This window comes from Schistocerca americana, chromosome 8 (genome assembly GCF_021461395.2).
Source record: "Schistocerca americana isolate TAMUIC-IGC-003095 chromosome 8, iqSchAmer2.1, whole genome shotgun sequence".
Lineage (NCBI taxonomy): Eukaryota > Metazoa > Arthropoda > Insecta > Orthoptera > Acrididae > Schistocerca > Schistocerca americana.
In genome coordinates this window covers 114,277,211-114,295,770 of record NC_060126.1, presented here as the reverse complement: position 1 = coordinate 114,295,770, position 18,560 = coordinate 114,277,211, and the positions used below count along the sequence as shown (strand labels likewise).

Below are 18,560 nucleotides of genomic sequence, written 5' to 3'. Positions count from 1 at the left end.
GTGAGACACGCATTCAGTATTTTTCACCATATCAGTATTCCTTGTACAGAATGATAAAACGAGGCTTGATTGTATTTGAAAAACGTAACCGAAAAAGGAAATTTGCATCTTGCAGGAAACCCTTCTGTCCTGTAGCCTGGTTTCTTGTCCTGCAATCATTAGTATCATCATCAGTAATTCTGTCCATGTGCTCAACAATTTAATTTCAATATTTGTATATAGTCTTTATGCTCCGCAGTTTGAAATTCCGTCTGATGGACTGAGGACATGTAGGAATACATTTCTTCACAATCTCTCAAAAATGGTTGTGTTGTTAGAAGACTGGGAAAATGGGTGGAAAATCTTTCCAAGTTTCTAAAGAAGATTAACACATGCTTGTTGCCTGTCACACAACATTCAGCATTTAAATTCAACTGACATGAAAAGCATTGAATAAAGTGATCATTTTTATACTACTCTATAATTCTCACTTGAACTCCACCATTTGTGGCCACACACAACAGGAGCCTATCTTAAAACCAGGCTTAGGATTCTTAGGTACAAATTTCAGATGGAAAAAGGAAGGGAAAAGGTGCTTAAATACGGTAAAAAAGGGATGAAAGGTGCTGGTTTATTCAACTATTTCAATGATTTCTCTTTCCTCTATCCTAGTTTATTGAATTACAAACAAGTACATCAAATTGTCACTCATCAAAAGAAGGAAAAAACATGAAGCTGTTGTACTTAAAGACGTTAAGCATATCTACATTTTTAAAAGTAAGTCTGTTTCTATTAGGAGATAAAACATCTTTGTAGATGCTAATGCTTCTTTCGACATCCACAGAAACCAGGAGCAAACCTTGTATTCACTCGAAATAGCATCTCTACAGATGTGGTGAATTCGTCAATGTCTGGTTTCTTCAGAAGACTAGACTCAAATATGTCTTTGTCAAAGCCATGTAACTGTTCCCTCATGGAAGTAAAAATAGTCCATTGTTCTTCCTATTGTAGACCTTGTTCTTCTAATTGCTTGATAGCTGTAGTCAGGTACTTGTAACTGTGAACACAATATAGTTGTGTCTGCAAATTATGTATTTTTTCCAGTAACAGAAGTTGCTGTGCCTTGGAAATTGCACCTGCATTGGCTGGACCCAAAGAAAACACAAACTCTCTAATTTGTCAAAATTCTCACACAACATGGCAGCACATTCAATCCGAGATCCTCGACAATAATAACTGGGAAATTTGTAAGGGGTAGGCCAGTGGTTTCCCTGCAGGGAACATGACTCGGAGCTTTCAGTAGAATCTTCTTCAGGTCAGAGATGAATTGATTTGCGATGTCGTATTCGTTCCTTGGGGATTCACAAACCCTTTTAAGTGTGTGAACCAAGCATGTCACATTCGTCAATTGGTTAACAGCTGAAACCATGTATGGACTCCGGTCCATAATCACAAGAAGAAATTTTTCAAACTTGATACCAGTAGGCCAGAGTTTTTGGCAGAATTCCACAAATGATTGCGTTACTGTACTGGCATTGTCTTTCTGAAATTCATACATTTCTTACAACATGGGCTCAACTTTCTTCTCTTGTAAGGGATAAACTAAAATGTTCAAAACATATCGTTCCGTCGAGTCTAAGGTTTCATTCACAATGATTCACAAATCGCAGTCACACACACTCTCCTTGATTTTTTGTGTGGTTTGTTGGTAAACAGGACCCATGTAGTTTTTTTCCTAAAGTTCTCTCATCGCGTATTGACATCTATGTGTATTTTTAAAGACATCCCTTGAAGGCTGGAATGTTCATCTTATTGAGTGGAATTTCTGTCTGTGTAAGAGCTGCACACAAATAGATGTTTAATTCCGTCAAATTTTGGCTTTTTGAAGAATTCTGTTGGAATGCATTTTGTAATAGTGGCTGCAGCCGTGATATGTTTTCTGGAAGAGTCTTATGCTTTTGATGCTTTGAACTGGAAATGTGTTTGATGTGATCTCGTTGGCATTTTTCATCTAACTTAATTCCTGAATTGCAAGTAGTGCATCACATAACAATTGCTTCAATGTCTATGAAATCCTGTTTGAATTCCTGAGCCAGAACAATAAATCCGGCACTGTGGACACCTTGGGCGCAGTAAAGTTTAGTAGTACACTCATTTAGTAGCATACAACAAAGAGCTAACACCAGTTCAGTTGCTAATTCAATACGACTGTCTCACAAAACTCTTGTGCTCATACGCTTACTTGCTGTCCGCACTCTCTTTTATAACACAAAGGCAATTATCAGAGTGTTGTCATTCATGCTGGATCTGAAGTGTCAGCAATTTCTAGTAGCTTTGAGCAGAACTCAGTCTCTATTCTCAGAACTACATGCGTGCATTTACTGCCATCTCTGCGTGACCAGCCTCCAACATCATGTGAACAGATGATGTCTCTCACAGCACCAAATTCAGACTGATTCTGGCGTTGTAGAATCACCCATTGTTAATTGCATAATAATGCAGTCTACTTGACAGCGGTGAAGCGAGAGAAAGAGGTTTTGTTGAACACACAATTATTTTCTGTTAATGCAGGTGTGCTTTCAAGTCACACATCTGCCTTTTACTGAAAGAGGTAGACTTACTATTAACACATACAAAGCAAGCTGAGGAGACATTAATTGAAAGTTAAATATTTCATATTGATTAAAAATCTTACAGAATAAACTGAAATGAAAAAAGGGGGAATGTGCGGATGGTTGGGGGAAAAGGGTAAAGGTCAAAAAAAAAAGAGGAAAAGGACGTGTGAAAAACTGCCTCTTTTCGCAACTAGAAACAAAATTTCACACAGTGATAGCTTTCTGAACAGCTTTAATTTATCATAAGAGAAAAGACGCACCTAAAAATCCTAACCCTGGTCATAACAATGTGCTAACAGTTTTTCAGGTGTTTCATTTACTTTCATTTTGTCTAGCCTGTTGAAAACAGCTGCAGTTAGACTATCTGTAGTGTGGCTTTTTGGTCATACAAAGACAGTAAATCTTTCATTTATTTTCTCCAGTAGTACTGTACTAAATTAGTAGGAGCAGTTGTGATAAATTTGCAGTCAGTGGTTCCATCATCTTTGATTGCGAGGAAAGTTATCTTTGACAGTTTCTGATTTTTCAGTGTGCTGCTTCAGTTCTGGCATTAGACCAACTAGCCCATGAAAAATTCCTCAGTTCTTGGAATATCTGTTTCGTCATGGCCTCTTACACATAAGACAAGCTGAAATTTGCTGCAAAATTTAATGCAGTCTTATTGGTTTATCCTCTATAAACTGGTTCTTTGATGCATTTTCACTGCTTGTGTTTACATTAAGGTGGTAAGCACTATGTAGGTGGCATTTAATGTCCATTTTACCTAGAACTGAAAATTCAGTAAAACAATATAAATATTTTTCACTATAATTGTTTTTTTTTTCTTTTTTTCCCAGCTTTTATGGTCTGTGGTACTGTTCTCAGTCCAGACCCTATCACAAACAACATTATCACTACAATTTGTAATGAGATAGATGAAACAGATAAATGTATTTTTCACTTCACAACTACTCAGTTGCATTGCAGATTGCTCTGTTGTAATTGCATGTATACCGTATTTACTCGAATCTAATCCACACTTTTTTCCGGTTTTTGTAAGCCGAAAAACCACCTGCGGCTTAGAATCGAGTGAAAAGTAAGTGGAAGTTCTGAAAAATGTTGGTAAGTGCCATCACAACTAACTTCTGCCGTTGAATATATGTAGCGCTACACAGGCATGCTTTGCAGGCACAAAGATAAATACTGGCACCGAAACCTCTGCGTCAGTAAATAAATTTAAAAAAAAAGGTAGAAGACGAGCTTTTTTTTCTCCGCCCCGAGTTTTGACCACTGCATTTTCATGCATTATCCAACGAAGTAAATAGAAATTCCGTATTGTTCATCTTCGAATGTAGCAGCCTTTCAAATATTCATAGCAACAAAAATACATTTCTTAACTCAAAAACCATGGACCTTGCCGTTGGTGGGGAGGCTTGCGTGCCTCAGCGATACAGATAGCCGTACCGTAGGTGCAACCACAACGGAGGGGTATCTGTTGAGAGGCCAGACAAACGTGTGGTTCCTGAAGAGGGGCAGCAGCCTTTTCAGTAGTTGCAAGGGCAACAGTCTGGATGATTGACTGATCTGGCCTTGTAACAATAACCAAAACGGCCTTGCTGTGCTGGTACTGCGAACGGCTGAAAGCAAGGGGAAACTACAGCCGTAATTTTTCCCGAGGGCATGCAGCTTTACTGTATGATTACATGATGATGGCGTCCTCTTGGGTAAAATATTCCGGAGGTAAAATAGTCCCCCATTCGGACCTCCGGGCGGGGACTACTCAGGAGGATGTCGTTATCAGGAGAAAGAAAACTGGCATTCTACTGATCGGAGCGTGGAATGTCAGATCCCTTAATCGGGCAGGTAGGTTAGAAAATTTAAAAAGGGAAATGGATAGGTTGAAGTTAGATATAGTGGGAATTAGTGAAGTTCGGTGGCAGGAGGAACAAGACTTCTGGTCAGGTGACTACAGGGTTATAAACACAAAATCAAATAGGGGTAATGCAGGAGTAGGTTTAATAATGAATAGGAAAATAGGAATGCGGGTAAGCTACTACAAACAGCATAGTGAACGCATTATTGTGGCCAAGATAGATACAAAGCCCACACCTACTACAGTAGTACAAGTTTATATGCCAACTAGCTCTGCAGATGACGAAGAAATTGAAGAAATGTATGATGAAATAAAAGAAATTATTCAGATTGTGAAGGGAGACGAAAATTTAATCATGGGTGACTGGAATTCGAGTGTAGGAAAAGGGAGAGAAGGAAACATAGTAGGTGAATATGGATTGGGGGACAGAAATGAAAGAGGAAGCCGCCTGGTAGAATTTTGCACAGAGCACAACATAATCATAACTAACACTTGGTTTAAGAATCATGAAAGAAGGTTGTATACATGGAAGAACCCTGGAGATACTAAAAGGTATCAGATAGATTATATAATGGTAAGACAGAGATTTAGGAACCAGGTTTTAAATTGTAAGACATTTCCAGGGGCAGATGTGGACTCTGACCACAATCTATTGGTTATGACCTGTAGATTAAAACTGAAGAAACTGCAAAAAGGTGGGAATTTAAGGAGATGGGACCTGGATAAACTAAAAGAACCAGAGGTTGTACAGAGATTCAGGGTGAGCATAAGGGAGCAATTGACAGGAATGGGGGAAATAAATACAGTAGAAGAAGAATGGGTAGCTTTGAGGGATGAAGTAGTGAAGGCAGCAGAGGATCAAGTAGGTATAAAGACGAGGGCTAGTAGAAATCCTTGGGTAACAGAAGAAATATTGAATTTAATTGATGAAAGGAGAAAATATAAAAATGCAGGAAGTGAAACAGGCAAAGAGGAATACAAACGTCTCAAAAATGAGATCGACAGGAAGTGCAAAATGGCTAAGCAGGAATGGCTAGAGGACAAATGTAAGGATGTAGAGGCCTATCTCACTAGGGGTAAGATAGATACCGCCTACAGGAAAATTAAAGAGACCTTTGGAGGTAAGAGAACGACTTGTATGAATGTCAAGAGTTCAGATGGAAACCCAGTTCTATGCAAAGAAGGGAAAGCAGAAAGGTGGAAGGAGTATATAGAGGGTCTATACAAGGGCGATGTACTTGAGGACAATATTATGGAAATGGAAAAGGATGTAGATGAAGATGAAATTGGAGATACGATACTGCGTGAAGAGTTTGACAGAGCACTGAAAGACCTGAGTCGAAACAAGGCCCCCGGAGTAGACAATATTCCATTGGAACTACTGATGGCCGTGGGAGAGCCAGTCCTGACAAAACTCTACCATCTGGTGAGCAAGATGTATGAAACAGGCGAAATACCCTCAGACTTCAAGAAGAATATAATAATTCCAATCCCAAAGAAAGCAGGTGTTGACAGATGTGAAAATTACCGAACTATCAGCTTAATAAGTCACAGCTGCAAAATACTAACACGAATTCTTTACAGACGAATGGAAAAACTAGTAGAAGCCAACCTCGGGGAAGATCAGTTTGGATTCCGTAGAAACACTGGAACACGTGAGGCAATACTGACCTTACGACTTATCTTAGAAGAAAGATTAAGGAAAGGCAAACCTACGTTTCTAGCATTTGTAGACTTAGAGAAAGCTTTTGACAATGTTGACTGGAATACTCTCTTTCAAATTCTAAAGGTGGCAGGGGTAAAATACAGGGAGCGAAAGGCTATTTACAATTTGTACAGAAACCAGATGGCAGTTATAAGAGTCGAGGGACATGAAAGGGAAGCAGTGGTTGGGAAGGGAGTAAGACAGGGCTGTAGCCTGTCCCCGATGTTGTTCAATCTGTATATTGAGCAAGCAGTAAAGGAAACAAAAGAAAAATTCGGAGTAGGTATTAAAATTCATGGAGAAGAAATAAAAACTTTGAGGTTCGCCGATGACATTGTAATTCTGTCAGAGACAGCAAAGGACTTGGAAGAGCAGTTGAATGGAATGGACAGTGTCTTGAAAGGAGGATATAAGATGAACATCAACAAAAGCAAAACAAGGATAATGGAATGTAGTCTAATTAAGTCGGGTGATGCTGAGGGAATTAGATTAGGAAATGAGGCACTTAAAGTAGTAAAGGAGTTTTGCTATTTGGGGAGCAAAATAACTGATGATGGTCGAAGTAGAGAGGATATAAAATGTAGGCTGGCAATGGCAAGGAAAGCGTTTCTGAAGAAGAGAAATTTGTTAACATCCAGTATTGATTTAAGTGTCAGGAAGTCATTTCTGAAAGTATTCGTATGGAGTGTAGCCATGTATGGAAGTGAAACATGGACGATAAATAGTTTGGACAAGAAGAGAATAGAAGCTTTCGAAATGTGGTGCTACAGAAGAATGCTGAAGATTAGATGGGTAGATCACATAACTAATGAGGAAGTATTGAATAGGATTGGGGAGAAGAGAAGTTTGTGGCACAACTTGACCAGAAGAAGGAATCGGTTGGTAGGACATGTTCTGAGGCATCAAGGGATCACAAATTTAGTATTGGAGGGCAGCGTGGAGGGTAAAAATCGTAGGGGGAGACCAAGAGATGAATACACTAAGCAGATTCAGAAGGATGTAGGTTGCAGTAGGTATTGGGAGATGAAAAAGCTTGCACAGGATAGAGTAGCATGGAGAGCTGCATCAAACCAGTCTCAGGACTGAAGACCACAACAACAACAACAACTCAAAAATACCAACAATGCACAAGGCTTTAAGACTGTTGCACAAGTTGATACGCTGGGGCTCATGAAGATTTCATGTAGCATACCTATTGCTTCGTGGAATTTTCTGAAGTGCTTGTTGGTGTTAGTGACCCATAATAAAGCGCTTTCATTATAGTGCCAAATTCAAGAGGGGAGTTATTTCTTTTGTGGAACAAAGTTCTAATTGTGCTGCAGATCTGCGATACGGGATTGATGAGAGCAACGTCAGGCGATAGCGACTGCAGAGAGACAAATTATTTGAGCTCTCAATTAGCAGGAAAGCATTTAGTGGGCCAAAGTGTGGCCGATATCATGCACTAGAAGTGATTTTAAATGAATTTGTTAAGGAACAGTGTCAGAAATTCCTGCCTGTGAACGCCGAAATTTTAAAAATTAAGGCACCTGAAATTCCTAGAGAGCAAAAAGTCAAAAATTTTAAGGCTTGTTGCAGCTGATTTGATCTGTTTATGAAGCGCTGGGTTTTTCACTTCGGAGGCAAACTTCAGTTGCACAGAAGCTGCCGAAAAATTATGAAGAAAAACTTGTGGAATTTCAGCACTTCATAATTAGGCGGCCCACAGAAAAGCAATACCTTCTTGGTCAGATAGGAAATGCTGACCAAACTCCCGTATATTTTGATAATCCATCAAATTATATTGACGCCAAAGGAAAGAAAGACATAAGTGTTCTTACATCAGGGGATGAAAAACAGCGGATGTCTGTCATGCTTGCTTACACAGCAGATGGACATAAATTACCCCCATTCATAGTTTTTGAGCGAAAGACTTTATCGAAATTGGAAGTGTTTCCAAGAACTGTAATTGTATGAGCAAATGGAACTGGGTAGTTTTCAGAGGACATGGTGTTTGAATGGATTAGGCATGTGTGGTATCATCGTCCTGGCGCAATGCTTGGTTTACCCAGTCTGTTGGTATTAGATGCGTACCCAGGCCATTCAACACCTGCAGTAAAACGAAAATTAGAGGAAAGCAAAACGGACTTGGCAGTAATTCCAGGCGGGATGACGTCAATTCTGCAACCACTTGATGTCTGTTTGAATAAACCATTTAAGGACAAGCTTAAATGCATGTACACAGACTGGCTTTTGAAAAGTGACAGACAACTGACACCAACAGGACATTGTAAAATGCGAAAGTTTGTCGCAAGTGTACCAATGGATTGATGATGTATCGAAGTGTGTTCCAAATCAGACTGGGCAACAAGCATTTAAAAAATGTTCGGTATCCAATACACTAGATGGTACAGAGGACAATGCTCTGTATGAAGAAATGAGCAACAAAGAATCGAGTGATAGTGATTCAGGATCATGACAGATATTTTAAACATCTCGTATAAGATGTATTACAAACCTAATAAAATTTTGTTTTAAATTTCAGTGTTTAATTTCTAATTTATTTTCATTCTTATAAAATAAGTGTTGCTACTCTGCATTGCACAGGATACAAAAGCATGGAGAGCTGCATCAAATCAGTCCACGGACTGAAAACAACAACAACAACAACACACTCTGCATTTGAAGTCATCACTAAAAATCTACTATGAAAATCTGACTGACAGGACTGTTTGGGATATGTGTCAATATGGCCAACTCTACGTTCTGAATTTTTTCCTACCTGTGACAAGAGGTGGTTGCTAATAGGAACTTTTATGAATCATGAATCACATGCAGTATTCTCTTCACCATAAGAATAGTAGGAATGTAAACATTATGCCATGTATTCTTTCGTGTTTGCTGCTATTTCATTTAAATCCTGTCTGCCTAATAAACTGCGAAACTAGAGTGAGACAACAACAAATGCGGAAGAATATACATATCATGTCAAGTTTATATTCATATTATTCTTATGCTGAATAGTGATACAGTCAGAAATGAAGCACGGCAACTGACTAAATTTTTGTATCTAAGATGACTACTTTCTGTGCAGAATATAATGTACTAAAGAGGTGTCTTCAAAGATTTTCAAACGGAGAAAAATTTTCTATCATACACAGTCTATTATTTGGTTCTAGTTGATCATTGTCAAAGAAAGTAGTAGTGTAAGTAACAACAAATAGCAGTCTCTTGCCATTGTTTCGCTAATGAGACAATTCCTCTCCTTTTTTTAATTGTAAGCGGCGGTAGCGCGCACAAAAGCAAGCCATGCCGCGAGCGGTGACAGGTCATAAACACTCATTATCAGAATGCAACAAACAATGCATGACACAGTACAAAAATACATTTTCAGCTCAGAGTGATGTAAACACCTATAACAAAGAGAATGGCACTTATCAGATCAAAGCTAAATAAGCAATCGATTCAAACCAGATGAAGCACATGAAAAAAGAAGGGTACCCGTATAAATACGGACGGAGCGCCTGACGTACAGCTATGGCTACCTGGTAAAGCTTAACTGCTAAGCTTACGACTCGAACCAAATACTGTAGCTGTATCTTCATCCATTCAACCTAAATTGTCTCTCATGTTACAATGGACCTACTTTGTTTCGATTTGGAGGTGCATTCTAAAACTTTTCTCTCCCCTTAAATTTCGAGTCTCATATTTCATGTGTTGCTTAGATTCGGGAAAATTTTTTTTACATGATTTAGAGTTTCATTTTTCAGGTGCGGCTTAGATTCGAGTAAATACGGTACCCTTGTGTGCATTTATGCTGTTTTTGTTCTTGATTAATGTTTAGATCAGTTCTGAACAGACTTACCGTATTTACTCAAATCTAAGCCGCACTTGAAAAATGAGACTCGAAATAAAGGAAAAAAAAATTTCCGAATCTAAGCCGCACCTGAAATTTGAGACTCGAAATTCAAGGGGAGAGAAAAGTTTTAGGCCGCACGTCCAAATCGAATCAAAGTTGGTCCATTGTAATATGAGAGACAATTTAGGTCGAATGAATGACGATACAGCTACAGTAGTTTGGGTCTGAGTCGTAAGCTTAGCATGCGGGGAAGACGCATGCTTAGCACGCGTCAGGCGCTCCGTCCGTATTTATACGGGTACCCTTACTTTTTCACGTACGTCGTCTGGTTTGAATCTATTGCTTATTTTGCTTTGATCTGATAAGTGCTGCTTTCTTTGTTATAGGTGTTTACGTCACTCTAAGCTGAAAATGCATTACTGTACTGTGTCATGCATTGTTTGTCGCATTCTGATAGTGCGTGTTTACGGACTGTAGCCGCTCGCGGCATGGCTTGCTTTTGTGCGCGCTAGTGCCGCTAACAATATAAAAAAAGAGGGAGGAATCGTCTCATTAGCGAAACAATGGCAAGAGACTGCTATTTGTTGTTGCTTACACTGCTGCTTTCTTTGACAATGATCAACAAGAACCAAATAATAGACTGTGTATAATAGAACGTGTTCTGAACGAGAGTTAGGCGAAAATTTTTCTCCGTTTGAAAATCTTTGCGGCCGCTTCTTTAGTACATCAAATTCTGCACAGAAATTAGAGTCATCTTAGATTTGAAAATCTACTCAGTTGCCGTGCTTCATTTCTGACTGTGTCACGTAATACGAATATAAACATGATACGTATATTCTTCCGCGTTTGCTGTTGTCTCACTCTAGTTTCGTAGTTTATTAGGCAGGCAGGATTTAAATGAGATAGCAGCAAACACGAAAGAAAACATGGCAAAATGTTTATATTCATATTATTCTTATGGTGAAGAGAATACTGCATGTGATTCACAATTCATAAAAGTTCCTATTAGCAACCATCTCTTGTCACAGGTAGGAAAAATTTCAGAACCTAGAGTTGACCATATTGACAAACATCCCAAACAGTCTTGCCAGGTGGATTTTCGGAGTACATTGAAATTCTGCTACATTCGAAGATGAACAATACGGAGTTTGTATTTACTTCGTTGGATAATGTATGAAAATGCAGAGGTCGAAACTCGGGGCGGAGAAAAAAAAGCTCGTCTTCCACCTTTTTTTTAAAAAAAATTTATTTACTGATGCAGAGGTTTTGGCGCCAGTACTTATCTTTGAGCCTACAAACCATGCCTGTGTAGCGCTACATATATTCGATGGCAGAAGTTAGTTGTGGCGGGCGGCGGCACCTACCGACATTTTTCAGAACTTCCGCTTGCTTTGCACTCGGTTCTAAGCCGCAGACGGTTTTTTGGATTACAAACACCGGAAAAAAAGTGCGGCTTAGATTCGAGTAAATACGGTAGTTCCTTCACTTTCACCCTAAGCTCACGTTCCAAATTTTTACCTTATAAATTACACACTGAATTCATATCATCCTGTTTTCGGAATTGCAATCTGCTGCAGTTATTCACAAGAAAATAAAACTCACAAGAACTCGAGCACAAAAAGGAACTTTTTAATAACACACTGTAACCCACAAAACGCCGCCAGAAAACAAAGAAACTAAAAGGAACAGGACATGTTTCTTGTACTAATTTCCTCTAATCATTCATGAATCTCTCATTAGGGTGTCTAGACATTTTCAAACTTATTCCTACAAGGGATAAAACTGCCCAAGTCAGAAACAAAACATTAATAATAAATGTCAATTTGTGTAGCATCGAAGTGTGAGATGATGCAATGGCTGGCACACTGGACTTGCGTTCACGAGGATGATGGTTCAAACGTGCGTCCAACCATCCTGATTAAGGTTTTCTATGGTTCCCTAAATTGCTCCAGGCAAATGCCAGGATGGTTCCTTTGAAAGGACATGGCCCATCCCTGACACAGTCGTAGCTTGTGATATGTTTGTAATGACCTATATGTCAACGGGATGTTAAACACAAGCATTCTTCCTTACTTAGTAAGGAACAATAGAGATAGGGAATTAATAGCGAAGCCTCAGCCATTCTCATCATTCCGTCTTGATGTGAGCAGTGGAACATGAAAATAATGTGGAGGTTGGCAGGACTACCATAGGCCGAATGATCAGTGCCTTTTGGAGAGCCATTACTGCTGCACTCTGCACTCTGTAGAAGCTAGGAACCCCCTCCCCCCCCCCCCCCCCCCCCACCCCTACTCCTGACCTCCACTACATAGATCTGATGGGTATTTCAAGGTGTAGCCATCAGATTAGCTACTATCTGTATCAACAGTTCCAAAAACGTTGACTGTCATTGTTTAAATCCACATGGGAAATATGTGAAATGTGTCCCAATAATTCACATTCTGTAATACGTTACTGAGAAATATATTGTAAAATATATTTTGGGGCAGCTATACCTCAGAGCCTTTAACTACAAGCCCTTTTGTTTGCCTGTTAACACGTGTATTTTCACTTCTGCTGTAATAATGCTAACCTCACCAACATGAGGTTGTACTATCAATCTGCTGTATGGTGTGTGGCAGAAGGTACATGGTGTACCAATATCATTTAGTAGTCTTTGGTTTATTGGCAGAATGCTGGGGAACTGCAATCAATTTGCAAAGGAAATTATTTACGATTCACTCTTCAGGGTGTACCGTATTTACTCGAATTTAAGCCGCACTCAAATCTAAGCCGCACCTGAAAAATGAGACTCGAAATCGAGGGAAAAAAAATTTCCGAATCTAAGCCGCACCTGAAATCTGAGACTCGAAATTCAAGGGGAGAGAAAGGTTTTAGGCCGCACTTCCAAATCGAAACAAAGTTGGTCCATTGTAATATGAGACACAATTTAGGTTGAATGAATGACAATACAGCTGTAGTAGTTTGGTTCGAGTCGTAAGCTTAGCAGTTAAGCTTTACCAGGTAGCCGTTGTTATGCGTCAGGCGCTCCGTCCGTATTTATACGGGTATTCTTCCTTTTTCACGTGCTTCATCTGATTTGAATTGATTGCTTATTTTTCTTTGATCTGACAAGTGCAGTTCTCTTTGTTATAGGTGTTTCCGTCACTCAAAGCTGAAAATGCATTACTGTACTGTGTCATTCATTGTTTGTCGCATTCTGAAAATGAGGGTTTACGGCCTGTCGCCGCTCGCGGCATGGCTTGCTTTTGTGCACGCTACCGCCGCTTACAATTAAAAAAAACAGAGAGAGGAATCGTCTCATTAGCAAAACAATGGCAAGAGACTTATATCTGTTGTTACTTACACTGCTGCTTTCTTTGATAATGATCAACAAGAACCAAATAATAGACTGCGTATGATAGAAGATGTTCTGAACGAGAATTTAGCGAAAAATTTTTCCGTTTGAAAATCTTTGCAGACGCCTCTTTTGTACATTACATTATGCACAGAAATTAGAGTCATCTTAGATTTAAAAATCTAGTCAATTGCCGTGCTTCATATCTGACTGTATCACTATTAGGCATAAGAATAATACGAATATAAATATGACATGGTATGTATATTCTTCCGCGTCTGCTGTTGTCTCACTCTAGTTTCGTAGTTTATTAGGCGGACAGGATTTAAATGAGATAGCAGCAAACACGAAAGAATACATGGCAAAATGTTTATATTTGTATTATTCTTATGGTGAAGAGAATACTGCATGTGATTCACAATTCATAAAAGTTCCTATTAGCATCCATTTCTTCTCACAGTTAGGAAAAAATTCAGAAAGCAGAGTTGGCCATATTGACAAATATCCCAAACAGTCTTGCTAGTCGGATTTTCGTAGTACATTGAAATGCTGCTACGTTTGAAGAGGAACCAATACGGAATTTGTATTTACTTCGTTGGATAATGTATGAAAATGCAGTGGTCGAAACTCGGGGCGGAGGAAAAAAAAGCTCGTCTTCCACCTCTCCTTTTTTTTTTTTTTTTTTTATTAACTAACGCAGAGGTTTTGGTGCCAGTATTTGTCTTTGTGCCTGCGAAGCATGCCTGCCTGGCGCTACATATATTCGACGACAGAAGTTAGTTGTGACGGCACCTACCAACATTTTTTTCAGAACTTTCGCTTAACTTTGCACTCGATTCTAAGCCGCAGGCGGTTTTTTGGATTACAAAAACCGGAAAAAATGTGCGGCTTAGATTCGAATAAATATGGTATATGCTCCAGAAAACCCCTGGAGAAAACCAGGAGGAACCCAGGAGTTTTTTTAGAATTCCAGGAATTTTTTAGTCTTAGATTTTTGTAAATCTGGCTGGAAGGAACTGATAGTCTAACAAAGAATTTTACTGTATCCTGCTACTGCAGAATAACACTGCAGCAGAAAAATGTAAACGAGGGAATAAATAAAACTTAATAAATAAATAAAACTTAAGTTTCAAAGGAAATGTGCCATTTACAACAACAAAACATAGTGCACACACAAGCACCTGCCAAAAGTGAAATGTGTCAAAGGTTTTAGGACAGAGACTAGGGAATACTTCCTAACAGCAAACTGCTTCCATTGAGCATGATGTCACAACTGTTTAAATTAAGTTTGTTTTGAGCAGTTGCTAAAGGGCTTCTGCACAGTTGAATTGCATATGAGCAGTACCTTTTTCCACTTCTGGCTACTTGAAATGTGGCTGCAGCAGTACCAAAAATTTTTATAGTGCGCCCAAGCTGCCAGATGTGTGCATGCACAGAGCAGTCTGGATTGTAGTGGGGAGGAGGACAGTGATCCGTGTTTACATTTAGTGATTTTGCTGCTTCCTCTTCTTTTACAGTTCACACATCAAATGAAAACAAAATGGATTTCTGTGGCCGGCAGCTATCAAGTGAATTAAAATACATTCACATAATTACGGAAGGTTAAAATATGTTATTAGTTTCAGTTTTCTGATTTTCCTTTATTTCAACATTTTTGGCAGTGAAGCATTAATTGTATTGTACTACAACGAAGTTATTTTTGTCGATTTGTAAGTAAATGTGGCTTTTGTTAACCTTTTTCAGAGTTGAAGTCATTTTATAAGAAACGAAGTGTTTCATTCCACACAATTGGCTAGTTTCAAATCTTCCCTGAATTTCAAGTGCACATTTGTATCTTCTGGCACATATGACATTATGCAGTAATAAAGAATCAAACAATAGACTATACAGTACAGGCACTCAAAGAAAATTTGCACCCTGAAAAGTGCACTGAAAAGCTTAATATCAGGTTGGGGCCTACTTCATTGTGAATCTGGACATATGAATGTTTCCTTTAAGCTGAATTATGCATGTCAGTATGATTTACAAAATTTCTGTGCTCAGGGAGTATGCTTTGATGTCTTGTTTCTTTTATGATGTCATGTAAGATCTCTTAATGCTACACAACAATGGACTTCCTATGTCACCATAGTTGCACATGCACAGTAATTCCTGTTTTCTGGCACTCTCTAGCAGCCCCAATCCATGTCTAAGAGGTCGCGGGAAAATATTGCGAATAGTTCTTTGAAAAGCGTTATTTTGAAAGAAAATTTCCTTTTATGCAAGATGAATTATGTTACATGTAAGAATGTGCAATGAATTTCTTAAATCACAGAACATTTGACTCCATTTAAAACTTAACACTTTGAGAACCGGCCACTTAGAATAAGTTTGGCTGGCGAGATCATGTGATATGAGTTATGATTGGCTTACAAAAGAGCATTGCAATTTCTGTTTCAATGCTTTGGAAACTAATGTCATGTGTTGGTTGAATTCGAACTTATATTTTCATAAAGCGAAAATATGCAGTGTATCATAATATGAAGAAATGCAGTGCACATGTTGCTGCACATCAAAGATCTTTCCAAAACATGTTTTGTATTCGATAGTCCCAGGAAGTACTATGCTGAGGTATAAAACATTTACCATTCAAAGGATTGATATTTTTACAGCTTGAGGGAAGGTACACTGTGCCTTATCATGGAAAAAGTGTATTTTCACCATGCAAGAAGTGTATTTTCATGTGGGGGAAAAAGTGCATTTTTAACTAGGAGATTCAGGAATTTTTTTTCTTTTCTCGTCCGCTTACTCACAGTGCTCTTGCAACCAGTCCTAGAATATTTCTCAAATGTGTGAGACCCATACTAAATTGGATTAACAGGAGATATTGGACGTATACAGAGAAGGGCAGCACAAATGGTCACAGGCTTGTTTAGTCTGTGGGAGAGTGTCACAGAGATGCTGAAGGAACTGAACTGGAAGACTCTTGAAGATAGTCGTTAACTGTCCCAAGAAAGACTGTTAATAAAGTTTCAAGAACTGGCCTTAAATGATTACTCTACAAATATATTACGTCCCCCTACATACAAGAGCAATTACTGCATGCACAGAGACATTCAATCAATCATTCTTCCCGAGCACCATAAGTGAATGAACAAGAAGAAATCCTAGCAACTGGTACATTGCGACATTCCTTCTGCCATGCACCTCATTTTGGTTTCCAGAGTACAGATGTAGCTTTAGACTTTTTATTTAAATCTTGTTACTGGACCGTGGCTAATTGGCATATATCCACAAATGCTGCACTGAAATACACACACTGAGTAGACCAGAACATTATTGGGAGTCTCTTGCCTGAACTCTTCATATATATTTCAACACAAAAGTTTTGTAGTTTTCATCATTTTTCAAATAATATCGTTGCGTGACTGTTTTATTTTTGTTGTGACATTGGCTGTTTTGTCTTTGTTGTGACATCTGATTTTCCTCCACCCTGAGGAGCTGCCTTCAACTAGCTTACGTTAGTTTCTACGCTGTATCATTCATTACAACTGTGTTGTTATCTGACAGTATTTGAGGGGGGGGGGGGGGTGTTCACTTGTGTTAATGTGCCTCAGCAATGCCTCTGCGACGTGCATGGCGTCGTCGCTGGCGGCGCAGTGTACCTGTGTATTGAAGCTTAAAAGCAATTGATATTGACTTGGCAGAGCAGTTTAATGAACACCAATTAATTGGATGTCCCAATGTGTTTCATGGACTGTGCCTTAATTTCACTTGTGATGTGCAAGCTGTGTTTGGAGGCTCAGCATGGCTTACCTTGGCTGTTGTTTGGGGCAATAATGCAGACTATGGTAGCCTTGAAGCATTTCCAGATGACAGTATTATTGCTTGGAAGACTTGGAGTATTGCTGAGTCTACAGGACTTTTGGCTAAAGTTCCTTATGGTACTTTGGTTCCCAGCATTGCTATCAGTGTTATTCTTTGAAGGTGAAAATAGTTTTATTTTAATGCTTACCAGTATATTCACAGCAATCCCTGGACTCCACCTGTAATATAACACTAATAGCATATCCTACTGGAGGTTCCTTAGCATGTGTACAAGACAATCATGCTAGTAATTAAGAAACCTATAATAAATCATGCAAGTCTTACCTCAAGAATCTCTATTTCTGCACTTAATCCAGTTTGGTAAGGGTCCCAGGTTGACAAACGGTATTAAAAAGTCAGCTAGACAAGGTTTTTTAAACTAGCTCCTTAACAGATCAGTTAGACTCCCCATGTATTCTTCTATTCGATTTCATATTGACATCTACCTTCCCAGATATGCCAGGAGACCGTCTGAAATTCAGAACAACGTGAGAGGAGCATTGACGTATTGCAGCTATGAATTGGCCTGTAAGGTGTAGTGATATGGTGGAACATTGCCAATGGAAGGCAAAGATCTGTATGACCCTTACCATTTGATGGTTGTAATTGATTGCTAATGGTGTAATGAAACAGCAGGTTATGTGAGCACTCACTTGTCCAGTTAGCTGATATATGAGAGTTGACTCAAAAGTAATACTTCCACCTTCAGCACTCTTCAACAGTTGGCAGCATTGGCATGCGGCAGGTACTGGCTTATTCCGTAGCCTCTTCTCTACAGCTTCAGTTGGCAGGAAGCCTTAACAGTTCTGTTACAGTGTTAAGTATGGAACCCTGCAAACGGTCGATCAATGCGATTTAAGCAGCATGCAGTCATTGAATTCTTGACACAGAAGGTGTCACCCCAAGATAGATTCATCAGAGAATGAGAGCAGTTTATGGTGATTGTGTTGATGTGAGTACTGTGCGACATTGGACGAGTAAGTTTAACGATGTTGAGGTGGGGACATCTGACCTGGGTGACAAACAGAAGTTGGACATCCTGTGGCAGCAGCTACGGAGTTTCACAAGTAAAAGGTTGACAGGTTGATTCAGGATGATTGTCGTATCACTCGGAGAGAAATTGCAAGCACAATCGGCATTTCACAAGAATGTGTGGGTCACGTTATCGCTTTGCTTGACTATCGTAAGATCTGGTTGCAGAAACAGTGTGTCAACTTCTTCCGTGACGGCTTCAGAAAACTTGTTCATCGTTGGCAGAAATGTATCCAATTGGCTGGTGATTATGTGGAAAAGTGAATATTGGTGATTAAAGATAACATTCTAAGGATTATTTATGCGTTTGGTTTATTAAAATATTCCCATTCAAACCCAGTTAACAAAGGTGGAGG

The 18,560-nt window shown here is 39.1% G+C and overlaps 1 protein-coding gene across 2 annotated transcripts in view; it reads left to right on the top strand.

Annotated features, from left to right (window-relative positions):
* Positions 1-18,560, top strand: part of LOC124544745 (anoctamin-1-like) — a 154,703-nt gene that overhangs the window by 47,444 nt on the left and 88,699 nt on the right. The window lies entirely within an intron of this gene.